Raw genomic sequence first — 26878 nt, forward strand, 5'->3', positions numbered from 1 at the left:
GTGAGTGGGCACTAGGGCCTAGATGACATATTTCCTAAGCTTTATAAGTTTGCCTTAGGGTGGGCCCAGGTGAAGGACCAGTAGTAACATTACTAATGTTTATAGAGCACACAGTCTGTACCATGCACTTTACTTACATTATTTCATTTAATCCTCACAACATCCCTGTGAGGTTAGGTGGTATTGTTATCACATCATTTTACAGATGAGAAAACTGAGGCACAGAGACATTAAGTAAACAAGAGACCTGACATTTGAACCAAGGTCTATCTCACACAGAGAGTCAGCTCTAACTAGAAATAATTTTTAAAATAATAATAGCCAACCAATATCAAGCACTTTTCATGTGCCAAGCATTTTACATGTATTACTTTTTAACAACCTCATGAGGTAAATACAACTAGTGTCTCCACTTTGTAGATGAGGAAACTGAGGCCAAGAGAGGTTAAGGGATTTGCCTATGATCTATGTAGTTAGAAAGTGGGAGACCTGGAATTTGAACCCAAGTTTGTCTCACTCCAGAACTAATAAATATTGAGGGAGTTTATTTTTTCTAAACTTTTTCAAGGCCCCTAAATTTTTAACCTACTAAAAAGCCAGAAAATAAATGACAGCATGCAGTGCACCTTAGTTGTTCAATGCTCTATTCATTGTTAGAAGCAAACACTATATAAATCCACTCATAGAGGTATTAATGACAGCCAGGAAAGTGATACCCTTTATTCTCCTTATTTTACAAATTTGGAAGCACAGAGGTCATGAGACTTACCCAAATGCAATAAGGGAATCAAAATACACTCTGGTGGGGAGCCATAGGATCCAAGTCCTGGCAATTTAGTGGTGAGATGAAGGATGGAATTCTGCATAATTCTGAGCTTGTAAAGGTCCCATAGACTGCAGACTTAAAGAGGAACTTTTAAAGATGAAATTTTATTTCCCTTCCTCCTCTCTCCTTTTCGGAATAAAGGTCCATTTTTCACTCCTAAGGAATTCACTCACTGCAGTAGATAGTCTAGGAACAATGTTCATGTGTTAGGGGATCAGGGGCTGCTGGGTCTAGAGTTGCCTGGAATGGAAACAGGCCCCATGGATCATACTGACAGCTGAACAAGTGCCTTGGAAGGAGAAGGGGCTGAGCTGGGATGACCTACAGTGTTGCCACCATCAGCTGCTGCTTTCCATGGCCTCTGGCATGTTCTTTCAACTGACAGCAAAAGTCACTGAGGTGAACGGAGGACACAAAAAAGAAATCCCAAGCAGAGGCTGAAGTTTACTTTCTGGTGCATTGAGACGGGCTCCCAAGCATCTGCTTGGTCTCTTCTCTTTGCTGAGACCCTGAGGTGGATGGAGTTGCCCTACCTGTGCTCTCCAACAATTCAAGCTGGAGATTTGTAAAAGGAGACAGGTCTCTGAGGCTGTGTTTAGAAACATTCCACTGCAGAGCTGCTGAGCGGGGAAAGAGCTGCCTAGCGGGGAAAGAGTTGCCGAGTGGCGGCGGCATCATTCAGTTCCACCATGTTCAATAGCCCGTGAGTGGACTGTTAGAGCACGTGTTGGTTAATGCTAATTTTCACTTGGATTCAAGTTCGCTGATAAGCTAATCTTAGTAAGATCAAAATAACAATGAGAAACTATTTTCCACTTCTCAAATACTTGAGTTTTTTACAGTAGTCAGCGCTGAGATGGGAAGGGAGCATGGAATGATTTTCTAATACTTAGCAGGTGGGCATGAAGATTGGCAAACGGCTTGGCAACAGCCTTTAAAACATATATACACTACCAAATGTAAAATAGATAGCTAGTGGGAAGCAGCCGCATAGCACAGGGAGATCAGCTCGGTGCTTTGTGACCACCTAGAGGGGTGGGATAGGGAGGGTGGGAGGGAGACGCAAGGGGGAGGGGATATGGGGATATATGTATGCATATAGCCAATTCACTTTGTTATACAGCAGAAACTAACGCAACATTGTAAAGCAATTATATTTCAATAAAGATGTTAAAAAAAAGTTTATATTCTTGGACCCATTAATTTCACTCAGGAATATATCCTAAGAATTAGAACTGCAGACAATGATTGGTATTCAAGGATGTTGTAATAAACACCTTTTTTGGAAAACTGTGCAGAGCAACTACCACACACTCACCTTTGTGGAAATTCCCCTCCTGTGGTTGAAATGCCATCTTATCACTCCTCTCAGCCCGCACCGATTGGAGGAAGCAGGACTGGGCACCTGACCCAAATGGGGCCAGTGAGAGTTCCCGCTGAAACCCAGCAGGACCCTGTGGGGCTCTGGACACAAAAGCCTTTCTGTGTCCCCCATTTCTTGTTTGCAGGAAATAAGCTTCATTCAGCCTCCATGAACCTACCCCTGAGTTCCAAAGGGCAGGTTCAAACAATTGCCAATCAGGGAAGAGAAGGATGTGGAAGCAGGGGAGGAGCAGTCAAGAAGCAATAATACAGCCTTGGGGCAGGGTCCTGGTTCCCCCTCAAGGGATACACATAACAATACCTTTGAGCTGATTTGCAGATACTGAAACTCCCACCAGGTGGGAGAAGTTAACTGTATGCTGCCTACAAGCACGTAGACCCCAGACTGGTTGGAACCAAAAGGTTGATGACGATCACTCCCACTTACCCCACCACCAGCCAATCAAAAGAATGTCCACGAGCTGATCAAGCCCTCCTCTTTGAACCATTACTATAAAACTCCTCACTACCCACTCCAGGTCAGGACACACAGTTTTGAGGGCATTAGCCCACTGTGGCCCCCTTTGCCGGGCAAAGCAATAAAGCTACTTTCTACTTCAGTCAAAACTCTGTCTCCGAGATTCAATTTGGTATAGGGGTACAGAGGCTGAATTTTGGCTACACTGCCTCCTTGATCAATGATCATTTATTGGTCCAGGGACAGCCAGTAATTTTTCAAGTTGTGTTTCACTTGCGTCTGAAATAGTGCAAATGTTTATTGCAGCATTATTTATAAGAGCAAAAGTTGGAGACAATTTTATGTGGTCTAATGCAGGACTGGTTAAGTAAACTATGGTACATCTATAAATGGAGTACAGTATTATGATCATCACCATCAGTATTCAAAAGTGTAGTATCTTCCATTTAAGTGACTTTTCTGGTGGTCCAGTGGTTAAGGCTCATGCTTCTACTGCAGGGGGTGCAGGTTCCATCCCTGGTTGGGGAACTAAGATCCTGCATGCTGCAAGGCCAATAAATAAATAAATAAATACATAAATCCTCCCTTGATCCACCATGTCCTCCTCCATCCCACATTCCATCTCTCTCGTCCTTTTTCTGTAAAACTCCTAGAAAGATTTATCTAAACTCACAGTACCAGTCTCTACTCCCATTCTTTCCAGAATCCCCTCTAATCAGGCTTTGCTCCACCAAAATTGTTCTTGTCAAAGTCACCAATGACTTTCATGTCGTTAATTCCATTGGCCAATTCTCAGTCCTCATTTTCTAGACCTTCTCAGCAGCATTTGACAGAGTTGATGGTTTACATCTTCTTGAAATTCTTCCTTCATTGGCTTCTGAAACTTGACTCTTTCTTGTTCTCCTACCTCCCTGTTCACTCTTTCTCAGTCATTTTTTGCTGGTTCCTTCTCCTTCACCCACTTCTAGACATTGTAGAGCCCCAGAACTCTGTCCTCAAATCTCTACTCTTTTCTTTTTATACTCCCTTGGTGACCTCTCCTGCCCGTGACTTTACATTTTACCTATGTACTGATAACTTTCAAGTTCTAGCTCCAACTTGGGTTTCTCTCCTAAACTCCAGATTCCTATATCAAATCACTCACTCTACTCCTGCACCTGGATATCTAACATGTATCTCAAACTTGTCCAAAACTGGATTCTTCATTCCCCCTAAACCCTGACTGACATTCATCTCTGAAACTTGCTCTTCCCCCAATCTTTCAATATAAACAAATGGGCACTACTATTCACCTTGTTGCCCAGGCTTGTATATAAATAGGAGCTATCCCTGAATAGTATGTAAATTACAGGTGATTTTTCTGTTTTTCTTTATACTGTTGAATAAACAGTATTGATCAGAGGAAGAACCAATCATATTAGAGAAGGGAAAGAATTCAAGAATAAAGTGTAGGTATCGACACTGAATTTAAGACAATGGGTACAAAATGTAAAGACCTGATGGAAAAACAGGTAAAATAAGGAGATGGAAACTGGAAACTGCAGAATTTTTGCATCCTTATGACCAAGAAGGGAAGGTAGCCAAGAGCACCTGGAATTTGACCAAAAGGAGCAGCAGGTCCATGTGAGATGGACAATTGTAGGACTTAGCATTACTGCATATGCTTGGACCATAACATTTGGTCTGGGTTCTAGACTAGGTAAGCATGACACCTGAGACTCTGTTCAAAATTCCTTCTCCTTAGGATTACTCCTGAAGTAGCACAAAGAGTATAAATAGGACAAGGGTGCAGGAGAGTGAACTTGGCCCTCTTCCTCTCATCTCAGAGAGGTGCACCTAAACTTAGCCCATTCTGAATGAGTCTTTGCCAGGTCAGAGGAGCAGAGAATCACAGGCTCAATGTTTTCTACACCCCATGGCAGCAGCTAGAAACAACTAATATTATCACATAAGGCATTAACTCTGCTTCTCAGCCAGTCAGGTCATCTAAGCTTAAGGTCCCGGTTCCAAGACTTGAAATTTTGCACTGGGGTAATCTTCCATTATCTGCACCTGCACTTCAAGGACAGGAGTTTGTTTCTGTCTTCCTAGGAGCTTTCTGTGTGCAAGACTAACCACGGAAATCTATATTAGGGTTCTCCAGAGAAACAGAACCAACAGGATGTGCATATATATAGAGAGATTAATGTTACACAATTGGCTCACATGATTATGGAGGCTTGGCAAGTCCAAAATCTGATGGAGTAGGCCCATAGGCTGGAGACTCAGGGAAGAGCCACAGTTCGAGACTGAAGGTCATGTGCTGGCAGAATTCCCTCTTGCTGGGGAGAGGTCGGCCTTTGTTCTATTCAGGTCTTCAGTTGATTGAATGAAGCCCACCCACATTATGGAGAGTAATCTGCTTTACTCAGAGTTCATCAATTTAAATGTTAATCTCATCCAAAAAACACCTTCACAGAAACATCCGGAATAATGTTTGATCAAATATCTGGGCACATTTTAAAACATAATAATATTTTTGAGACATAAAATTAGCCATCACAACAGCCTCACTACTACAATTAAGGGATCCCTACTTCTAAATGAGGCAACTCCATACAAGTGAAGTCAAAAAGCCACACATGGGGCTTCCCTGGTGGCTCAGTGGTTGAGAGTCTGCCTGCCAATGCAGGGGACACGGGTTCGAGCCCTGGTCTGGGAAGATCCCACATGCCGCGGAGCAACTGGGCCCGTGAGCCACAATTACTGAGCCTGCGCGTCTGGAGCCTGTGCCCCGCAACGAGAGAGGCCGCGATAGTGAGAGGCCCGCGCACCACGATGAGGAGTGGCCCCCACTTGCCGCAACTAGAGAAGGCCCTCGCACAGAAACAAAGACGCAACACAGCCATAAATAAATAAATAATTAAAAAAAAAAAAAAAAAAAAGAAAAGCAGTGTCCCAGTGATCAAGAGGGATGGACAGCCTCCAACCCAGTAAACTTATTAAAAAAAAAAAAAAAAAAGCCACACATGGTATTCTTGGCTACATGTTGGGACAAGATCAGGGAAGGGGTCTGGGAGAGGTTTGTGTAGGAGAGAGAACATGTGTGAGCTATGTATAAATGGCTTAAATTGAGCCTGTGCACTTTAGAGCTTCTGGGTTCTGAATGATGTTCTCATTTCTCCTACTGACTCAGATGGAGTCCATGTAGATAATAGATCATGAGGTTGTATATTTGTGATGTTCCATCTGCTCCACCCATTGGCATCACTGCCTGGAAGGAACCTTGAAGTGGAGAGTGTCAGGAGCTCATTCACCTGTTGACCTGGGGCCACAGCAATTGTAGCTACTAATTGGATTGCTATAGTGCAGGAAGGCACAGCACACCTGAATATGATCATTGGAGAACAAGGAAACAATACATACTTTCTTATTTTATAAATTTCCTACAAAAAAAACAAAATACATTTTTACTTAACAAAAATAACAAATATAGAATATATATTTATTAGGGGGAGAGGAAGGAGAGCAGAGAGTAGGGGTCAGGAAATAAGAGAACACAAACAGCAGAACTAGGAAAGACACAAAACTCAGTTCACCTTTTAGAAGCTCTTTCCCCTGTGCCTCACCTGTCACTGGTTGGACTTGATCCCTTTGTTCTTGATTCCTGCCATGAATCCAACCTTGAATCCTGGATTCTGATGTTACCTGTTATTTGATTCTTATAGTCTATTTTTCTGAACTCCACCTATGAGATTGAATATGATTAATTTTATAATAAATGTTATGGGGAAAGTCTGAGCTTTTTTTCCTAACATTTAATTCAGGTTGCCTTTGTAATATGGATTTTTTGAAGTTATTTTGCCATTTCTTATTTATAAAATCATAAATTACAGGGCTGGATGATATCTTAGAGAGTTGGGAGGAAACTGAGGTCCCAAGAGGATTAAGGCCTTGCTCAAGACCAACGTCTCCATGAGACGAGCCTCTGCTCCAGCTCACCTGTCTTCCAATGCTCCCTCCACTGCATCACAGGGAGAAAAAGCGAGCTGTGTTACAAGGGAGAAACAGAATCCCTTCCTGCCAACAGAGGCACTCGACTCCTTCCACATATTGCACGTTACACTGAGAATAGTGCAATTTGCTATTAAACAAAATGGCTCATGTGGCTGATCTGGCTCCAGTGAAGAGTCAGCAAAATGGAGACCTGAGCTTCTCTGGATGGTAATCGGGAGCAGTCCCCAAAGGGGTAAGACAAACGTATTAAGCCTTTCTGCAAAGCCAAGTTTGGATGATGGTCTGATTGCTGGATAAATCATACCAGGAAATTGAAATGAGTGGTGAGGATGGCACAGGCAGGGTACATTATAGGGTAGCAAACAGTTCTTCATGCCTTAGAGAAATCACTCTATCAGAGGTGCAGAGGAACCATACAGCATGTCCAGGGAAATAAGGAGAGACAAGGAAGAAATTAAGAGCATATATGAGATACACAAATCAGAAGGATAAACTGATGTTAGAAGCACTATGGAATTAAAAGAAAGTAAGAAACTGATGGCTAAAGATGAAGCTGAAAGGGGACAGAAAAACTGCAAGGGAAACAAAAGCCAAAAATATTCTTACCTCTCAATAGTTCATGGACTTGATGACTTATTCATAGTATATATTTTTTTAATGCCAGGTTAGACTGACATAACCATGAAGTACAGAACTACCGTCCTCTCTCTTGGCTAGCCCATACACAGAGAATGCAAATTAGTGTGATGCTAAGTAAAGCATGAACAGGAGATTCAATTTATTGCAATTGTAGCTATCAATCATTTATTGATTTATTCAATTATTCAAACATATTTATTGAGCATCTAATATGTACCAGACACTGTACTAAGGTACAATAATATGCAAGATTGCTGTAGTCCCTGTCCTCACTGAGCTAGCACTCTAACGGGGGGGTGGGGTTGGGGGGAGTGATGTACTATGAAGGCACATAGAAGGGATTTAGGGTATTAGCTACTGATGGCTTGGCTATCAGGACTGACTGTATTCTGCTACATATAGCAGAAACCCTAAGCAATAGTGGCTTAAATAGAGATTTATTTTTCACACATAATAAGAAACACAAGTAAGTAGAGATATCTTTTTCATATATAGAAATATTAATATAGGCTGTCCAAAAATGGTGCAACTGCTCAAACATGACACCAGGACACAAACTGGGTCTGTTTATCTAGACAGGGAGTATGGCACAGTGGTTAAGTACAGGGATATTGGCACCAGGCTGCTATTTATTAGCTTTATTAACTCATTATTAAATCTTGGCTCTGCTACTTATTAGCTGTGTGACATTGGCAAAGTTACTTAACCTCTTTCCAGTTTTTCAGTTTTCTTGTCTGTAAAGCAGCGACGAAAATAATAGCCCCCCACATAGAGTCAACTGATCATTGATGAAAAAGCAAAGGCAATACAATGGAGCAAAAGTAGTCTTTTCAACAAATGGTTCTGGAATAACTGGACATCCACATGTGAAAAAGTGAATCTAGATATAGACCTTATACCCTTCACAAAAATTAACTCAAATGGAGTACAGACGGAAGTATAAGATGCAAAACTATAAAATTCCTAGGAAATAACACAGGAGAAAACCTAGATGACCTTGGATATGATGATGCCTTTTTAGATACAGTACAAAAGACATGATCCATGAAAGAAATAACTGATTCGCTGGACATCATTAAAATTAAAAACTTCAGCTCTGCAAAAAAAACAATGTCAAGGGAATGAGAAGACAAGCCACAGACTGGGAGAAAATATTTGCAATAGACACATCTGATAAAGAACTGTTATCCAAAATATATAAAGAACACATACAACCCATTTAAAAAACAGGTCAAAGACCTTAACAGACAACTCACCAAAGAAGATATACAGGTTGCAAATAAGCATATTAAAAGATGCGCCACATCACATGTCATCAGGAAAATGCAAACTAAAACCATAGAATACCACTACACATCACTTAGAATGGGCAAAATCCAGAACACTGCAACACCAAATGCTGGCGAAGATATGGAAAAACAAGAACTCTCATTTATTCCATTGGGAGTGCAAAATGGTAAAGACACTTGGGAAGACATTTTGGCAGTTTCTTACAAAAGTAAACATACTCTTACCATACCATCCAATAAATGAGCTCCTTGGTATCTACCCAAAGGAGCTGCAGACTTATGTCCACACAAAAACCTGCACACACATGCTGGTAGCAGCTTTATTCATAACTGTCAAAACTTGGAAGCAACCAAGATTCTTTCCATAGGTGAATGGATGAATAAACTGGTACATCCAGATAATGGAATATTTTTCAGTGCAAAAAGGAAATGAGTTATCAAACCATGAAAAGACATGGAGGAATCTTGAATGTGTATCACTAAATGGAAGAAGCCAATCTGAGAAGGCTACATACTGTATGATTCCAACAATATGACATTCTGGAAAAGGCAAAACTATGGAGATGGTAAAAAGTTCCGTGGTTGTCAGGGCCTAAGGGGAGGAATGAATAGATAGAGCACAGAGGATATTTAGGGCAGTGAAATTACCCTATATGATACTATAATGGTGGACACGTGCCATTATACATTTGTGCAAACTCATAGAATGTACAACACAAGAGTGAACCCTAATGTAAACTATAGATTTTGGGTGATTATGATGTGTCAAGGTAGGTTCATCAATTGTAACAAATGTCCCACGCTGGCGGGGGATGTTGATAATGGGGGAGGCTGGGCACGTGTGGGGGCAGGTGGGGGAATCTTTGTATCTTTCCCCTCAATTTTGCTGTGAACCTAAAACTTCTGTTTAAAAAAAAAACTGTCTTTCGGGAATTCCCTGGCGGTCCAGTGGTTAGGACTCCACACTTCCACTGCAGGGGATACGGGTTCAAACCCTGGTTGGGGAACTAATATCCCATAAGCCGTGTGGTGCAGCCAAAACAAACAAACAAACAAACAAAAGACAAGGAAAAAAACCTGTCTTTCTAAGGGTAAGCTATTTTATGAAACTTTCAGTTATACACATAAACACATACATGATTAGTTGTTCTCAGTCATATTTCTGCTATGGATCACTATCAAAAAAGTCACTGATTTAGTCTATTTGTCAGATGGAGAAATAGGTCCAGTGAGATTAAACCACTTGCCCCAGGCCATGTCTATGCCAATAGTGTCTTAATACAAAACATGGTTATGGGACTTCCCTGGTGGCACAGTGGTTAAGAATCCGCCTGCCAATGCAGGGGACAGGGATTCGATCCCTGGTCTGGGAAGATCCCACAAGCTGCAGAGCAACTAAGCCCGTGCACCACAACTACTGAGCCTGCACTCTAGAGCCCGCAAGCCACAACTACTGAGCCTGTGAGCCACAACTACTGAGCCCACGTGCCACAACTACTGAAGCCTGTGCACCTAGAGCCCGTGCTCCACAACAAGAGAAGCCACCGCAATGAGAAGCCCGTGCACTGCAATGAGGAGTAGCCCCCACCTGCCGCAACTAGAGAAAGCCCGTGAGCAGCAGCGAAGACCCAACACAGCCAAAAATAAATAAATAAATAATAAATAAAATAAAATAAAATAAAAAACAATAATATCTTTCACCTCCTATTGAAAGGATTAATAGTTTAATATGTATGAACTACTGGAACAGTGAAGTAGGCAATGTGTAAGCGTTATCTCAGTTGTTAATATTCATGTCTTGCCAGCCTTAACTAGTTACAGTTTGTCCTTATTCTTTGGCTTCTCATGATCTCAAGAAGGCTGCTGCATCCTCAGGTATCATGTGCTGTTCTGGACAGGAAGAAGGGGAAAGAAATGAAAATGGCCCTTTTAAAATCAAGAGCACAAAAGCTTCTCTGAGAGTCCTGCCCAGGAGACTTTGTTCTCATCTCATTGGACAGAGCTGTGCCCTGTGGCCACACTTGGCTGGAAGGTGGTGGAGTATGGAGTTGTAGATGGGTTAAGGAGATCATGAATGGGGGTTGGGGACTGGATTATGGGAAACCGACAGTGTCTGCTGTGGCTTCCAGAGACAGTTGCTGTTAACATTGGACACATACCTGTTTTGTTTTGTTTTTATAATTTTCTATTGAAGTATAGTTGATGTACAATATTATATGTTACAGGTGTACAGTATAGTGATTCATAATTTTTAAAGGTTATACTTCATTTATAGTTATAAAATGTTGGCTATGTTCCCTGTGTTGTGTAATATATCCTTGTAGCTTATTTTAAACATAATAGTTTGTACCTCTTAGTCCCCTATCCTTCTATTGCCCCTCCTCCTCCCCTCTCCCCACTAGCAACCACTAGTTTGTTCTCTGTATCTGTGAATCTGTTCCTTTCTTCTTATAGTCACTAGTTTGTTGTATTTTTTTAGATTCCACATATGTGATATCATATAGTATTTGTCTTTCTGTGTCTGACTTATTTCACTTAACATAATGCCCTCCAAGTCCATCCACATTGTTGCAAATGACAAAATTTCATTCTTTTTACGGCTGAGTAGTATTCCATTGTGTGTGTGTATATATATATATATATATATATATATATATATATATATATATATATGCTACATCTTCTTTATCTATTCAGCTGTTGATGGACACTTAGGTTGCTTTCATATCTTGACAATTGTAAATAATGCTGCTATGAACATTGGGGTGCATGTATCTTTTCAAATTAGTGTTCTGGGGGGCTTTTTTTGGATATATACCCAGGAGTGGAATTTCTGGCTTATATGGTAGTTCTTTGAGAAACTAGTTTTTTGAGAACACTCCATACTGTTCTCCATAGTGGCTGCACCAATTTACATTCCAACCAGCAGTGTAGAAGGGTTCCCTTTTCTCCACATCCTCACCAACATTTGTTATTTGTGTTCTTTTTGATGATAGCCATTCTGACAGGTGTGAGGTGAAATCTCATTGTGCTTGTGATTTGCATTTCCATGATGATTACCGATGTTGAACATCTTTTCATGTGCCTGTTGGCCATCTGCATGTCCTCTTTGGAAAAACGCCTGTTCAGGTCTTCTGCCCATTTTTTAATTGGGTTGTTTGCTTTTCTGATGCTGAGTTGTATGAGCTATTTATATATTTTGGATATTAACCCCTTATCGGTCATATCATTTGCAAATATTTCCTCCTATTCAGTAGGTTGTCTTTTCGTTGTGACACATATCTGTGTTTATGTCCACTTTTCCCCTTAATTACATGGATCAAGCTGGTTGAAGTGAATAGTTTCCACTTCTCATCCAGCCAGTATCCACCTGGGTTTCAATTCCTCCACACAAGACAAGGCACTCAAGTTACTCAATTCCAACCATTCCAATCAAGTCAACTATTTACTACTTTCCTAATATGTATGCAGAGCTATCCCCTGTGTTGCAAAAGGACCTGGGAATTTAGAAATGATATCTGACCCCACAGATCATATAATCTCTATGGCAACAGATGCCCAAAACAAAAGAATTTGAGATCACTGTGGAAAGAAATCTGGCATTAAGTATGAAGAGCCTTAGAAATGTTCATACCTTTAACCTAGCAATTTCATTCCAAGAATATTCTAGGTCAACAATTAGAAAGCCAGATAAGAATACATGAAAAAAGATATTGACAATGTGCTGTCTTTTCAATAGCCAAAAGGTCATACAACTAACTGTTAAACAGTCACAAAAATTATGTTTATGAAAAGTTTTTATATTATGGGAAACATAATATTATGTTTTTATGTTTATGTTTTTAATGTTATGAGAAACAAAATATTATGAGGAAAATGTTCATCATATATTATGCGGGGGGGCAGTTTACAAATGTGCATACAGTATAGTGGTTAAGTACATAGATTTTGGAGTTGAATGGACTAGTTCCAAGATCCTTCTGTGAAACTCATCAGTTATTCATTCATTTATTTATGTATTTATTTATTTAAATTTAAACTAACTTCTCCAAGTCTCTAAAGCTAGTATGGAAAAATAGAGAGGGAAGGAAAAAAATTTTAAGAGGAAAGAAATGCCTTAGTAAGTTACCGTAGAGCAAAAGGTGCCAGTTTTGAGTGGAGCACAAAACAAGAGAACGTCTTGCACAAAAAACTCTACCAGTTGGTTCATACAATCCAGCAGATCTGATGGTGTTTGGAGCAACAATGGCAGATAGGAATGCTTTTTGGAGCCTTTGGCAGCCCCTATATGTGAATCACAGCATGGACTCAGGATTTTGGAGCAAAACCCTGCCATCATCTGCGGATAGCTTCTCTCCTTTTGAGAAACAGCGCTTTGCCTACTACTGGGCCTTAGTAGAGACTGAATGCTTAACCATGGTCCACCAAGTTGCCATGCGACCTGAACTGTCCATCATGAACTAGGTATTATCTGACCCAACAAGCCATAAGGTTGAGTGTGCACAGCAGCACTCCATCATCAGATGGAAGTGGTAAATATTCAGTACATGATCAGGCCCAAGCAGGCCCAGGATGCCACACTACATTTAGTTAAAGATCTGGCAACCTGGGAAAGAGACTCAGGGTGAAGAGACCAATTAGATAAGAATTGTAAGAATCCAGGTTTAGGAATCTAGCCTAAAGAGGTGACATTAGGAATGAATGAGGGAGTGGGTTACATTGATAAAGAAAAAATCTGTACTTGATAAAAATTTATAAATAATTTATTGGTCTCCTTACTGTTTCTAAAAATTCCAAGCCTGCTCCTGACTCAGAGCCTTCACACCTGCTGTTCCCTTTGCCTAGAATACTCTTCCTCTCCATAGCCTTACAACTAACTCCATCCCTTCCTTCAGTCTTAGCTCAAAAGTGACTTTCTCCATACAGTATAAAAATCTTATTTTCTTGAATAATAATTATGTTTCAGAAAGTAAATTAATTAATTAAAATAAATAATAATATCTAACGGGGGAAAAAAAAAGTGACTTTCTCAGTGAGGCTTCCCCTGACCCAATTTCCATTCCTCCCCTAACACTTCACATCCCTCTTTCCTGCTTTTTCTTTTTTTTTCTTCCTTAGCATTCATCACTAACATGCTATATAACTGACTAATTTCTTTATTTTGTTTCCTTCATGAGAGTAGAGATTTTTGTCTGTTTTGTTCATGTCTATACCCTGGAGTCCAGAACGTTTCCAAACACACATTGAATCATGCTAAAGGGACTAGCCAATAGAGAACCTAGGTTTTTGAATCTGGGTGATGGGGGAAATGATGATTTGGTTGGCAGAAATAAGATACCTGAGAAAGTTAGCTTGGAGAGAAAGACTCTGCAGCTGACATTTGTAATGAGTCCTGGTAGAGTGGCTATATCATGAGTGTAAAGAGAGGCTGGTATCTTTTCACTCTCTAAGCCCCCGTAATGTTCACCAATAAGCCAGGAAGCACTAGACATGGAGCAAGCCCACTAGGGCTCTTGTCCTGGATCAGCTAAGAACTAGCTAGATGACCTCAGCTAAGAACTAGCTGGGTGATCAGTCCTTCATGTCAGGTCTCAACTTCCTCATCAAAAAAACGAGAGCGTTGAAGATGATTTCTAAGTTTCCTCCAAGCTTTACAGATCCTGTGATCCTAGGATCAAAAGGCTGCAAGCTAAGCCATTACATAAGAGGTCCTTTCTAGCCTTGATAGTCTGTGGTTCTAAGAAGGGTACTATGTGGACATCCTTTTGCGCAAACAGCAGATTCAGAGATGGACAGCTCAGGAAGAGGAGCCCTCTCACGGGGCAGGGCAAAGCTGTTTCCTTCAAAAAGGTGCCCCAGAAAGGGTGGAATTTTGCTTTCTAGACTGACTTCATTGTCTCCACAATACAGTAATCTCATTCTTAGAGCGCCACCTACTGATAAAGGGCTTTTCAGCAGCAGATAAAATGTGATCTCAAAAAGGCTTGTTACCTCTCCCTGATCTTGAGCTTTAATAAGTATGTTTTAGGAAAGAGCATTGGGTAATATTTAAAAACAAAAATTCTCCCATAAAGAGACTTCTATAACAGCTTTAACATTCAGAACGGAAAAGGAAATAAGGCTTTGCAGACCTTCTTTAGTATTTCTAAGGAAGAATCAAACCTTTAATTTGTTCTTCCGCACAAGGGATCCTTTGCTTAATAAAACGAGCATTTTCCTGAAAGGTCAGGAGTGTTAACCAAATTTGAATAGAGAAATTTACATTTTAATTGCAGTAAAGGAGATCCCTGCTTTAAAGAGTCCCAAGGGTAATCCTGTTCTAAAGCAAAATAATTACTCCATAATGTTTGCTTTGGTAAATTCAGACTCTCATTTATTTCGTTTTCAATCCAGACCCACCTGTTCTTGTGACGTGAGTTCTGGGCAATTTTAAATGACAGACTTTAGCTCACACTCTCTTTAAAAGCAAACCAAATACATTCAAAACCCATTTTGAGCTGGCAGTGAAGCTTGTGTAAGAGGTTATTTACGATGTGCTACGCTTGCCTGGATCTTGTGGGCAGCCCAGATGGGCCCCATACTCTTGTCTTTCTCAGGCAATAAGCCTCTGCCCGGCCATCCCTGGCTTTTTAAATGCTGTCTTTAGCAACTACCAATCTAGGGTGCTTGAAATCTTTGTGTGGACTCCGTTGTGGTTTTGTTACTAGCGCATCCCCCAAAGAGCAGAATTTAGTGTAAGATAGACTTAAGGGGGGTTAGTTACCTTACAACAAAAAGGATCCTCTTTTAAAAGAATTATATTCTGACTTGTGGGCCGGGAGAGAGCATTAAAATGAGATCCTAGGGCCTGATAATGATGCTGATATGTCAGGTGGGATAACTTAAGCCTTCAAGGCCAAGAGCCTTTAAAAGATACTTTTATATCTTTTGGTAAGAAAAGAACTGTTCTGAGAAATCCAGCCATAATGCTAAATAGTTCAAAGCTTGGGTTCTGGGGTCAGAAAGAATTGGATTTAAATCTCATCCTGCCTTTTACACACTGTCATTTAAAATGCTGGGAAAGTTACTTATCCTCTCTGGGACTCAATTTTCTCGACTATAAAGTGGGATAATAAGAAGACGTACCTCACTGGGCTGTTGTCGATACTGAGTTTGATACACAGCATCAGGCACCTACAAAGGGCTCTATAAATGGTAGTGATCATTATTAATAATGATGATATCTAATACAATAGTCCCTTAGCCAGCATTGATAAGGGGATGAGACGGGCAGAATGAGGCAGTGGGCAAGGCATTGGGCTGGAGATCAGGTTTTTACCCAGCTCCGATAAGAACTACTCAGATGACTTGGGGCCAGTCCACTTGGTTCTCTTGGGACCTCAGTTTCTTCACTTACTAGACAAAATCGCTAGTGTACCTGGTTTTCAGCTCTGAAATTAAAATCAATAAGATCTGTTGCTTTTAAAGTAGTTTTAAGGTTCTGAGTAATGGAAAGAATTTATTATTATAAAAATGACTATTCTGGGGCTAAGGAGAAACTTTTCAATCAAATCTTTAGGTTGAGTTTTTCCCCCCACACCAGAGCTATCATAATTGAGAACATTTTGAAGCACAAAGACTTCCTTGTTGATTGTTCTTAAAGGTTTGAGTTGAAATTGGGGGAGAGGGGGAGCAGGGCCTGAGTACCACCGGCCTGGCTGAGCAGAGCTCCGGGCAGCCTTCCTCAGGGCACCTGGAGACCCAGTTGGGACAACCCTGAGGTTTAGCACATCGGGTTCCCTGAGGAGCAACTGCCCATTGGATTGAATTATGTCAACTAGAGGAGCTGCTTGTAAAACGAGCAAATATTCCCCAGGGATCAGATTTGAACCAACACATTGTACCTTTCAAACAGCTGAATACAACATGTGGGAAAATGACCTTGTAATCAAACCAGACTGCCAATGTGAGGTCAGCCCAGAATGGAAGTGATTTGGGATATAGAAATCAAATTTATGACCTTATACCACCAGCCTTTATTGATTCTTTGGCTAGGCTGGGGATAGGTAAAGTTAATGTAGCCAGTCTGAAGGCAGCTAGCCTGCTGAGCAGTGGACTTCTTTTTTCCAGAAAATTTAACTTGGTCTCAATTATGAATCAATCCAAGGGTAAGGCCCTGAAGAACTATGTAAAGGCAAGTTGTAGATCTCATATACTAACCCTTGACCAGCAAAGCATTCTGGAACTGGGGGATTTTCCAATAAAACCTAATATTTCTTTTGCCAGGTAACTTTTTTGATTGGCTTTGTCTTGTTTTAAAATAAGTGAATTATGTTCAGATGGAATTGCTTAGGACAGAGAACTATTATCCAGGTCCACTTAGAAAACCAACACCACACATTTTTTTTTTTTTTTTTTACAAAACTAATATTATAAACAGAAAAATGATAACAAGAAAAATAAAAGCTTCCCTTAATTCCAGAACCCAATGAGACCCATGACTAATGTCTTATAGTATTTTTCTATGTATCTGTATGTATATGTAAATAAAATTGGTATAGAGACTTCCCTGGTGGTCCAGTGGCTAAGACTCCGCGCTCCCAGTGCGGGGGGCCCGGGTTCGAGCTCTGGTCAGGGAACTAGATCCCACGTGCTGCAACTTAAGATCCTGCACACAGCAATGAAGATCCCGCGTGCCGCAACTAAGACCTGGCATAGCCAAATAAATAAATAAAATATAAAATTGGTCTAAAATCTATGACTTTATTTTTTTAACAGCTATAAGGAAAGTTCTGACAAAAAAAAAGTTCTGGCATACTTTGAAAATCAAAAAGATTGACAAGGAGTGGATAATGGGCAAGTTAGAAAACTAGAACTTAAAATGTTCAAAATTCAGGAGGGCATGTGACTGATATCCTGGAGTAGAGTATAATTTCAGAAAACAAAAATAATTTGTAATTTAAACCTCTTCTTTTCTGAGGTTTTTTGTTTTGTTTTGTTTTTTTCTGTCAGGTCTATTTGTATATTTTGCAGGTTTTTGCTTCTAATCTCTACAACAACCTGAGACCATTCAATTATGCCTTGTACATCTTTTTTAGCACTCCCTTTATTGGAAAGAGACTTCAAAGCACTCTCCAAAATTCAGCCACAAAGATCCTCATTAAACAGTCAAGGAAAGTTATGTGACTTAAGATACTGTGCAGCTCTGAGACTGATGGGATCATATTGTCAAGTGAGATGAAAATGCTATTAAAACTGACTGGATATAAGACACTACAAAGAGCTGTGCCTCAATAACTTTGAAGTAAGTCTGTGATTTGCTATCTTAAGATTCAAGGACTCTATTTCTATCAGTGTGGCCATGTTATCTATGGAATTTCTTATGGGATTAGAAAAAAATTAATTATACAACTTATAACTACATTATGTGGCTTGGAGTTGTACATCTCACATTGTCATGTGAAACTTAGCCAGATTCTCCTGTGCTGTCTACACAAGACACATAAACAACAATCAAAGCCAAAAAGTGGCTGTGTTTCAGAAACAAAATTTAGTAGATTGAAGTCCACTAGGGTAGCACAATTCTGATTCACAGAGAATTTTTGAATCTGAAAAATAACTGAGGCGTAAAGGATATTGCTGAATATTCCAGTGAATAATAAGGGCCAACATACATTGAATGCTTACTTTATGCCAGACACTTACATAAATTAACACATTTAATCCTGACAATAGCCTGGTGAATCAAGAACTGGTACTTTCCTGAGAGCATAGCTCAGAGTCTATGAGTTTAACCAGACCCTCTCTCTTCTCTCTTCTCATTACAAGAACAAAAACTTGCTTAAGCTAAATTACAGGCTCTCTCTATGGTTCCTGGTCTACTTAACTCAGATATCTTTTAGAACGCACTAGAAACCTGGAAGAATTTCCCTGGTTCCTTAGGCTACTTTTGGTCCATTTTCTTACACTTACCCTCCTAGTACCATGTACTTCAACCAGCATAACCCAAATCATAATTTTTGAAAATTATTCATTGAATTAACTGTCCTCCCCAGTAGAATTCTTCAGGAAGGCAGGGATTATGTCTGTTTTGCTTACCACCTTAGTCTCAGTACAGGGCAGAGAGTAGGCACATGATACATCTTTATTGCATGAATAAATAAATAAGCACATAATAGCTGTCCTTGATCATGGGAGGTGATAGAGAAAATGTGCCCTACATATAAGAAGCATGCCACTTATGCAAAAACATTGTTATGAAAACAGTTAACCAAAAGCAGACAGCAGGATCACCACAGAGATCAGGCCTGACCTCTGCTGGTGGTTCTGGGTATACAGGAGAGGCTGGTTCTTAAAAGCACCCATTCATTCATCCAGGCTGTCTACCTTTAGGGGACTCTCACATGGTGCTGTTCTCAGAGGGATACAACATAAAATAGAAACAATCATTACCAGCCTGACAAGTTCTGCCTGCGAACCCTTGAAGGAAAAAGGGGAAGAAAAAACAAAACAAACAACAACAACAACAAAACAGTTCACTTACACTGACTTAGAAGCTAGCTTCAATCTATTCAGGCTTTTTGTTGTTCAATGGCTTTACACAAAAGAAGCAATTTCCAAAGACTTTGTTTATTTAGTATAAATATTATCTCTATTTTATCCTGGGCTTCTAATGATTATAGCTTATCCTACTAACTTGACCTTATTCATTTGATTTGGGACTCTAGCCTTGCAATCTAATTCCAGTTTAGTTTGTTTGTTCATTTCATACATTTTTTTTTGAAGGCTATTATATTGTAAATGTTGTGCTAGTCCCTGGGACACAACAGTGAACAAAACAGATGCTATCTGACCTCACAGTGTAGTCTGGTGGAGAATACTGATGTGTTAATAGGCAACTGCAAAAATAGCAGGGACCTATAGCTCATGCATGATATTCAGGGATTCTTAAAAAATCCCTTAAGTGGTAAGCACAACTGGGTATGTGTGTTTTTCATTGTTTTCAGCAGATTCTTAATCATCTTCAGTCTAATAGTTGGGGTGAGACAAAACTACATGTAGAAGGTACAAGAGCATGTATAACAGAAGCATAAACAAATCACCCAGCTCAGCTATTTTGAACTGGATATAGCATATAATTGGGGCCAGGCAGGGGCAGCTCTGAATTAGTTACCAAAAGATCTTGTTTAGAAATTCTATGTAGAGACTGTTCAAAAAAAACAAAAAGGCAGGTGTTGTAGATTGTATTATTGTTCCCTATCATTCTCTCTTCTCTCCCTGTGATTTGATTATACTTCTCCACCCCCCTGACATCAGACTTGGCCACATAGCTTGTTTTGCCTAATGCAATGTACCTGGAAGTGTTGTATGCACCATCCAAGTAGAAGCTTGAAGAGCTTTCCAGCAGTTACCCATTGCTCTTTTTCCTCTGACACACAAAATAGCCTGTCCCAGGAATGGGCTCCTCCTCCAACCTAGATCCCAGAATGAAGAAGATGTGTAGCAGACTGACCAGTGAATAACATGTCAGATGAATAAGAAGTAAACCTTTGTGGTTGTAAGCCACTGAGACTTGGTGGTTGTTTGTTATTTCACATAACCTAGCAAGAGTAGACTAGATCACCAAGTTTCAGACACCCAGTAGGATTCAAACAGAGGCTCAAAAGGAAATACAGAGCAAACGTAGAATAGGCACAACTTCCTAGAGCAAGACAAGAAATTAAACATAAAATAAACATATAAAGAAGTTTATAGTCAAGTGAACAAAGAAGCAAAGGCAGAAAAAGAAGTAAAGATATTAAAGTTTAAAAATTAATAAAAGAGTTAGCAAAGTTTCTGGTTACAAAATCAGTATACAATAGCAAATTGCATTTGTGTATATAAATAACAAAGAGGATATATAATAACAACAACAAACTTAGTTAGAAATAAATCTAATAAAAGACATGTAAGACCTCTATAGAGAAAATATAAATCTAATATTAAATATTAAATTAAATTAAATTAATATTAAGGAAGACTTAAACAAGGAGGACATCAGACAAAGGCGACATTAGTGCCTTAGTAGCCTATGTAAGCAAACCAGAACCTAAGCCTGTAATGCCTCAAGGCTAAGAAATTGAAACCTAAGGACAACCAATCACAAACAGCCAACTAGCCTTTCCAAAATAATGCAACCACTTAAGCTATAGCCAATCAAATAATTTCCTTGCTTTGCTTCCACCTCTTCTCTATAGAAGTTTTTTCCCCTAACTCCTATTGGCAGAGTGCAGTTTCTAACCACTTCTGGTTTAATGGTGCTCCATTCAAACCTACATTTGCTCAAGTAAATTCTCAAAAATTTTAATATGCCTCAGTTTACCTTTCAACAAGACCATATAAATGGAGAAAGATATAAAATATGTAAAAATGCGCATGTGTGTATGTGAAAACTAGTAAGCTAATCCTATTATATGAAAACGTGAAAAAGAAGAACAAAGTAGGAATACTTGCCCTATTATATAGTAATTGAAACTAACTGACCAGTGAAGCTGAATAAACAATCCTGAAACAGACTCTATATGAAGAACTCCGAAACATCAGGAAGGCAGAGACAACACAATTTTTAAATGGGCAAAAGACTTGAATAGGGACTTCAGAGAGGAAAAAGCATAGCCAATGGAAAGAAATATATGAAAAGATTCTCACCTTCATTATTATCCAGGAAACTGCAAATCAAAGCTAAAATGAGATATTTTACATCCACCAGATTGGCAAAAAATTTAAATCCTCATAATATCAAATTTGATTGCAGATGAGGAACAAGGGATACTCGTGTACTCTTCTAATGGAAGTAGAAGTAGATACAACCTATTTGGAAAACAATTTGACATTAATTAATAATGTCAAAGATGCACATAACTTATGATCCAGCAATTCCACTTCCAGTTGTATTTGCTAAAGAACTCTTGAATATAAATATCAGGAGGCAAAATGTTTATAGCAGCAATGTTTGCAACAGTAAAAAAAAATGAAATTTACCCAAACCAATTGATAAGAGAATGGATGGATTGTGGCTCGTTCTTTAAATGGAATACTAGGTATGAATATGAAGTTGGTTGCATTTCAGAAGCACAAGGTGAGCAAAAAAACAAGTCACAGAAGACTAGACTCCATGTAATTCCACATACATGAAGTTCAAAAATACAGAAAACTAAACAATATATTGATTAGAGATTGATATGTGATAAAATCATAAAGAAAAATAAGAGAATAACAGGCATAAAATTCAGGATTGTGGTTACGCCTGGTAAGACAGAGGGATGAGAGCAAGGAGGTACACAGGGTGGGCTCGGCTACAAAGGCACTGGTAATAGTCCTTTGTTAAACAAGATATTGATTTCATGGGTGTTCATGGTATTGTTATTCTTTAAGCCTAGCATGAGTCAGTAGGGAAGGCCAAAAAATAAAAAATAAATTAAAAAAAAATTAAAATGCACGGAATATAGTGAATGATGAGTGTGCAATAGCAGAAATAATAAAAGTTTAAAATTTGAAAACAGGACTTCCCTGGTGGTCCAGTGGCTAAGACTCTACGCTCCCAATGCAGGGGGCCTGGGTTTGATCCCTCATCAGGGAACTAGATCCCACGTGCCGCAACTAAAAGATCCCGGGTGTAACTAAAGATCCTGCATGGCACAACTAAGACCCCGTGCAGTCAAATAAATAAATAAATTAATTTTTTTAAAAAAGAAAGAAACTTAAAAAAAAAATTTGAAAACAGATTTAATTCTCTTTTCCTCGTTTCCCAAAAAACTAGACAAAAGAGCAACTTGGGTTTATTTTTCAAACCTTCTGGTTTTCACCAGTAATTTTTTCTCCCCATCTATAGCAGGGACATGAACACAATGAGAAAATAAGCCATGCGGTTATCTGGGAGAAGCTTCTGGAACCAAAGGGTAGAATGGAGAGGAAAAATATAAACTGACCTTTGTCCCAAAGTTAATCAGACCCATTGAGAAGGCAACAGTAAATCCCCTCAGTGGCTTGCATCCGGTCTGTGTATGACATTCACCCCACCTCCCACCACTGCCTCTCACCCCCCATCTCAGCCTTACTTTGATCTTATTATGATAAAGATCCTGGGTTGCATTACAAAGCCCTCATCCATTAACCTGGCACAGTAGGCTCCATGTCTAATCACCACTTCCTAATTCCCATGATCCCTCACCTGGCTCTGAAGGGCTGTCTTTGGTGAGAGAAGAGGGTCCCACATTTCCATACTTTTCAAATTTGCTCCTTTTTCTCTATCTTCACTCCCATCTGCATCATTATTACCTACCTAGAGTGGTCTCCCTGAGTGGTCCAGAAGTTAAATTTAACAAGTATTGAGTACATTTACTAGTTCCCTTAATTTGGGATTCCTAGTCCAGGCTATTCTAAATTTAAGTCTACCTACCTGGCTCTCAGAAGACTCTAGGGTTATCAATCCATTTCTAAAAGAATGGTGAACCACGCAGTTGTGTAAACCATACTTCCTGAGCTCTTCACTCACTGTGAGGTGTTGGGCAAGTTACTTAGACTCTTTGTATCCCAGTTTCCTCTCCTCTAAAATGGAAGAAACACAAGACTTATACGACAGAGCTATTGTGAGGATAAAAGATGGTATACATATAGCAGACCCTTTGGGGCTACTTAATGATATCCCAACTCTCTCCCAGAAAAGACTGCCTCAGAATCACATCGGGAACCTGTGAAACATACAGATTCCGGAGTTCTGCTCAGCTCTGCTAAACCAGAATCTCAGAGAAGAGGAGGAATGGCCGAGAATCTGTAAATCTGATTCTGATCAAAGTGATAATTCTGACGTACCTATGTGGTAGGCACCATTCTAAGAATGGCCCCCAATGACCCTCACTCTTGCATAATCCCATCCCTTTTGAGTAGGGATGAAACCTGGGATTATGATGAGATATCATTTCCCCAAAAGGAGATTATCTGGGTGGGTCTCATGAGCACTTTAAAAGCAGAGTTTTTTCCGGATAGTAACAGAAGAGAAAATCTGTGAAACCCTAAGGAGAGAGCCCAGTGGAGCTTACCTGGACTTTTGACCTATGGGATTGTGAGATAATAAAATGGGGGTTGTTTGAAGCCACCAAACTTGTGGCAACTTGTTATGCAGCAATAGAAAACCAGAACAACATCCAAACTTGGGAATGGCTAGAAATAATATCCTATTCTCACCCCCCTATCCTCTATACACACTAGCATTGATTTGTCTCTGTCAACATTTGGAAGCATTTTTTTCTTTTTTTTAAACTGGAAGAAGGTGGACGGATGTTTCTATGAGAAGGGCTGAGTAATGGGGAAAAAAACCCAGGAAGTTGAAAGGTGATAGAATAGTGACTAGTTTTCAGTCTCTAAAGAGACTGAAAGTTTAGAGTTCAAGGGGGATTTGAGGGACTTTCAACATAAGGAAAGTGGCTTTTGGAGGAAACCACGTCCACCACTGCCCAAACCCTTGACAAACACCATTCAGTTGGAATCTGAGTGAACCCGGAGGCAGAGTCCTGGGCACTCCCCTGCTGGGTGTGGGTCTTCTCCCAGCAGCTGTATCAACAATGTCCACGGACACAAGATACCAACCAACAGAAGGAAGATGTGAGTCACACCTTTGGGTGTCTTCTGGAAATAACTGGGGTCACTGATGAGAGTGGGGGCAGGTTGTGGTATAACTACTAACTAGCAGGGCCCATCAAACTAGCAGACATCTGGGCTGCATGTAGAAAATATATACCATAGGTATGATATTTAGCAGACTTTTCATAAAGGGTGGGTCTAATCTAAACTTCCCCTTAATTGACAAGAATGTTCTATAGCCCTGATCATCAAATCTGACTCCTGGCCTAATTCTCTATTAATTATATTAATATATTCTATACTAATTATATTAATATATTCTGCTATATGTCAATTTGAGCAAAAAATTATTTCTGTCTATTGTAGCTGTCTATGGTAGCTACCCTTTGCTGCCTGCCTACATGCCATACTTTTCCTAGGAATGAGGGTTGTATCAAAGCTTGACTTCAGCCACAATATTTGGCCAAAATCTGATTTTGGCATTGGCTTTGATCTTTGGAAGGTCAAAAGCTTTCTGGCATTCTGAGTAGCAGAATGCCAACTTTAATGTAATTTCTAGCCTCCTGAACTTGCATATGATCAATTTGCAAGTGACTGCAAAGCTAACCATTAAATCTACTCAGCTTAACAATGTCAGTAATAGAGCAAGACATATCATTCAGAGTCATTATTAATATCTGAATACGTACTTTCAAATATAGGTAAGCATTTTTTTTTTTTTTTTTGGTAAGCATTTTAATGTAACTCAGAGCAAAAAATAATTTGTGTGCTTTGGATTTTTAATTCCTATCTCTCAGTTGAAGTCTAAATGTATAGTTTTAGTTTGTAGAGTAAAATGTTACAATAATTAATGAGGATTGTGAAAGCTCTATATGTTATGGAAAAAAACTAAGAAACTTCTAATATAGAGAGATCATTAACTAGAAAATTTTAGGAAGACTATCATCTTTTTTGAATCAACAAGCTTTATAAAAATTTAAAATAACAAGGCAGAATAATGGAGATTAGATTATATCATAATTCTAATCTTTGTAGAACTGTCTAGTGTTCTAAGATTCATAACATTAAATAAAATAACTTCTAAAACTGCCTTTGGGTTTTAGTTATTTAATTCCATTTAGGCCATGAATCTTCGGTTGTGTTTTCTGAAAGTAATTAGCATGCAGCCTAATGAAGCAGAATTACTGACTGTAAACAGAAAGATAACAGGCCACTTTCATCATTTTCCTTCAAGCAAAGACAAACCACAAGGCAGACAAAGGATTTTGGAGTTGCCTTGTCGTGTACTTATACAAGATGTTCAAACAAGATGAAATAGCAGCAATTACATTCTTAAAAGGCTGCTTGAATGAAAGAAAGACTTCTTTAATGCAGTACTTTGCAGATTAAAATACCAATATAACAGGGCTTAGAAACCACCAGTGGTTGCCTGCAGAGAAAGTAGTTCATACGACAGAAACTGCCAAAGAAATAGCCAAAGCAATGTTCCTTAAGAGAGCAAGTGTTTCTTATCTGTAAATAAGCCAGGGAAGATGCTAAAATTGGTGTGCATGGCACAAAAGCTGAATTGCAGATGGAAATGCAGGGAATTGTGTTATCTTAGAAGCCAATTAATTTGGTCCATTGCCACATTTATGGACCCAAGACTTAAGAACAATTTTATTTTCTCCAGTGATGGTGTGAGACAGCAAGTACGTGCAGAAATATTAAGAATAAAATATGGAAACGATGGCAATAATTTTATGTTTGCTTCAGAGAATAGAGAGCATCTTCTTCAGATGGTGCACAGAGCTTTCATTTGCAGCCTCAAAAACTAGTATCCTCACCATTGTTAGCAGATAGGGTAGGGGGTCTCCAGAGAAAGAGAAATAGGCGTGGCTTTCTTGACATAAAGGAAGCCATTTTTGCCTAAGCCATTTTGTGATCTAAGCCTGGCCACAATGCTTGCCCTTGAACAGGTCTCAGTAATGATCTTAAGGGAAGTGAGGGAATCCAGGAACAAAAGGAAAAACAGTCAAGAAACAATAGTTCAGTGATACCACCGAGTCCCAGTTCCTCCTCAAGGGATATACTGTGTTGGCCAAAAAGTTTGTTCGGGTTTTTCCAAATGAACTTTTTGGCCAACCCAATACCTATCAATCTGATACATATCTTCTGCAGGAATTAAAGCCCCCACCCAGGTGGAAGATGGTAACTACATGCTGAGACGCCAGACTGGTTGGAACCAGAAGGTTGATGATTGAGATTCCTAGAACACCACCCTGTTACCTCATCATTAACCAATCAGAAGAAAGTCATACACCCTGCAGCTGTCATGCCAAATATTGCCTTTAAAAACTCTTCCTTGAAAACCATCTGGGAGTTTGGGTCTTTTGAGCACAGGTCTCCCGTTCTCCTTGCTTGGCTCTGCAATAAACCTTTCTCTGCTCCAAACTCTTACATTTCTGGCCTCACTGTGCCTCGGGCACAGGGGCTTGGTTTTGTCAATGATCTACGTTCCAGGCAAGCTGGCAGAAAAAATCATGTGACCAGTCACCGTAATTTCAGCGAGGTCCCTTCTCTCTGCCCTTTTAGAGCCTGACAAGCATCTTGCATGAAAGGTTCACACAAAGGCAAAATGTAACAATATTCTGACACTGGAAGCTTTGACGGCAGAGCTCTCCAATAAAAATATTATGTGCGTCACATATG

The 26878-nt window shown here is 39.6% G+C and overlaps 2 long non-coding RNA genes across 2 annotated transcripts in view; both read right to left on the bottom strand.

Annotated features, from left to right (window-relative positions):
* Nucleotides 1-26878, bottom strand: part of LOC309640624 — an 85305-nt gene that overhangs the window by 42256 nt on the left and 16171 nt on the right. The gene's annotated exons all lie outside the window — the stretch shown is intronic.
* LOC309640611 lies at nucleotides 181-24893 on the bottom strand. The gene is made up of 3 exons (XR_014252301.1): nucleotides 6112-24893; nucleotides 4872-6074; nucleotides 181-3209 (listed from the first exon to the last, which is right to left on the bottom strand). It is a non-coding gene; the product is annotated as an uncharacterized lncRNA (long non-coding RNA).

The sequence above is a fragment of the Balaenoptera physalus genome, assembly GCF_965194825.1.
Source record: "Balaenoptera physalus genome assembly, chromosome: 13".
NCBI lineage: Eukaryota > Metazoa > Chordata > Mammalia > Artiodactyla > Balaenopteridae > Balaenoptera > Balaenoptera physalus.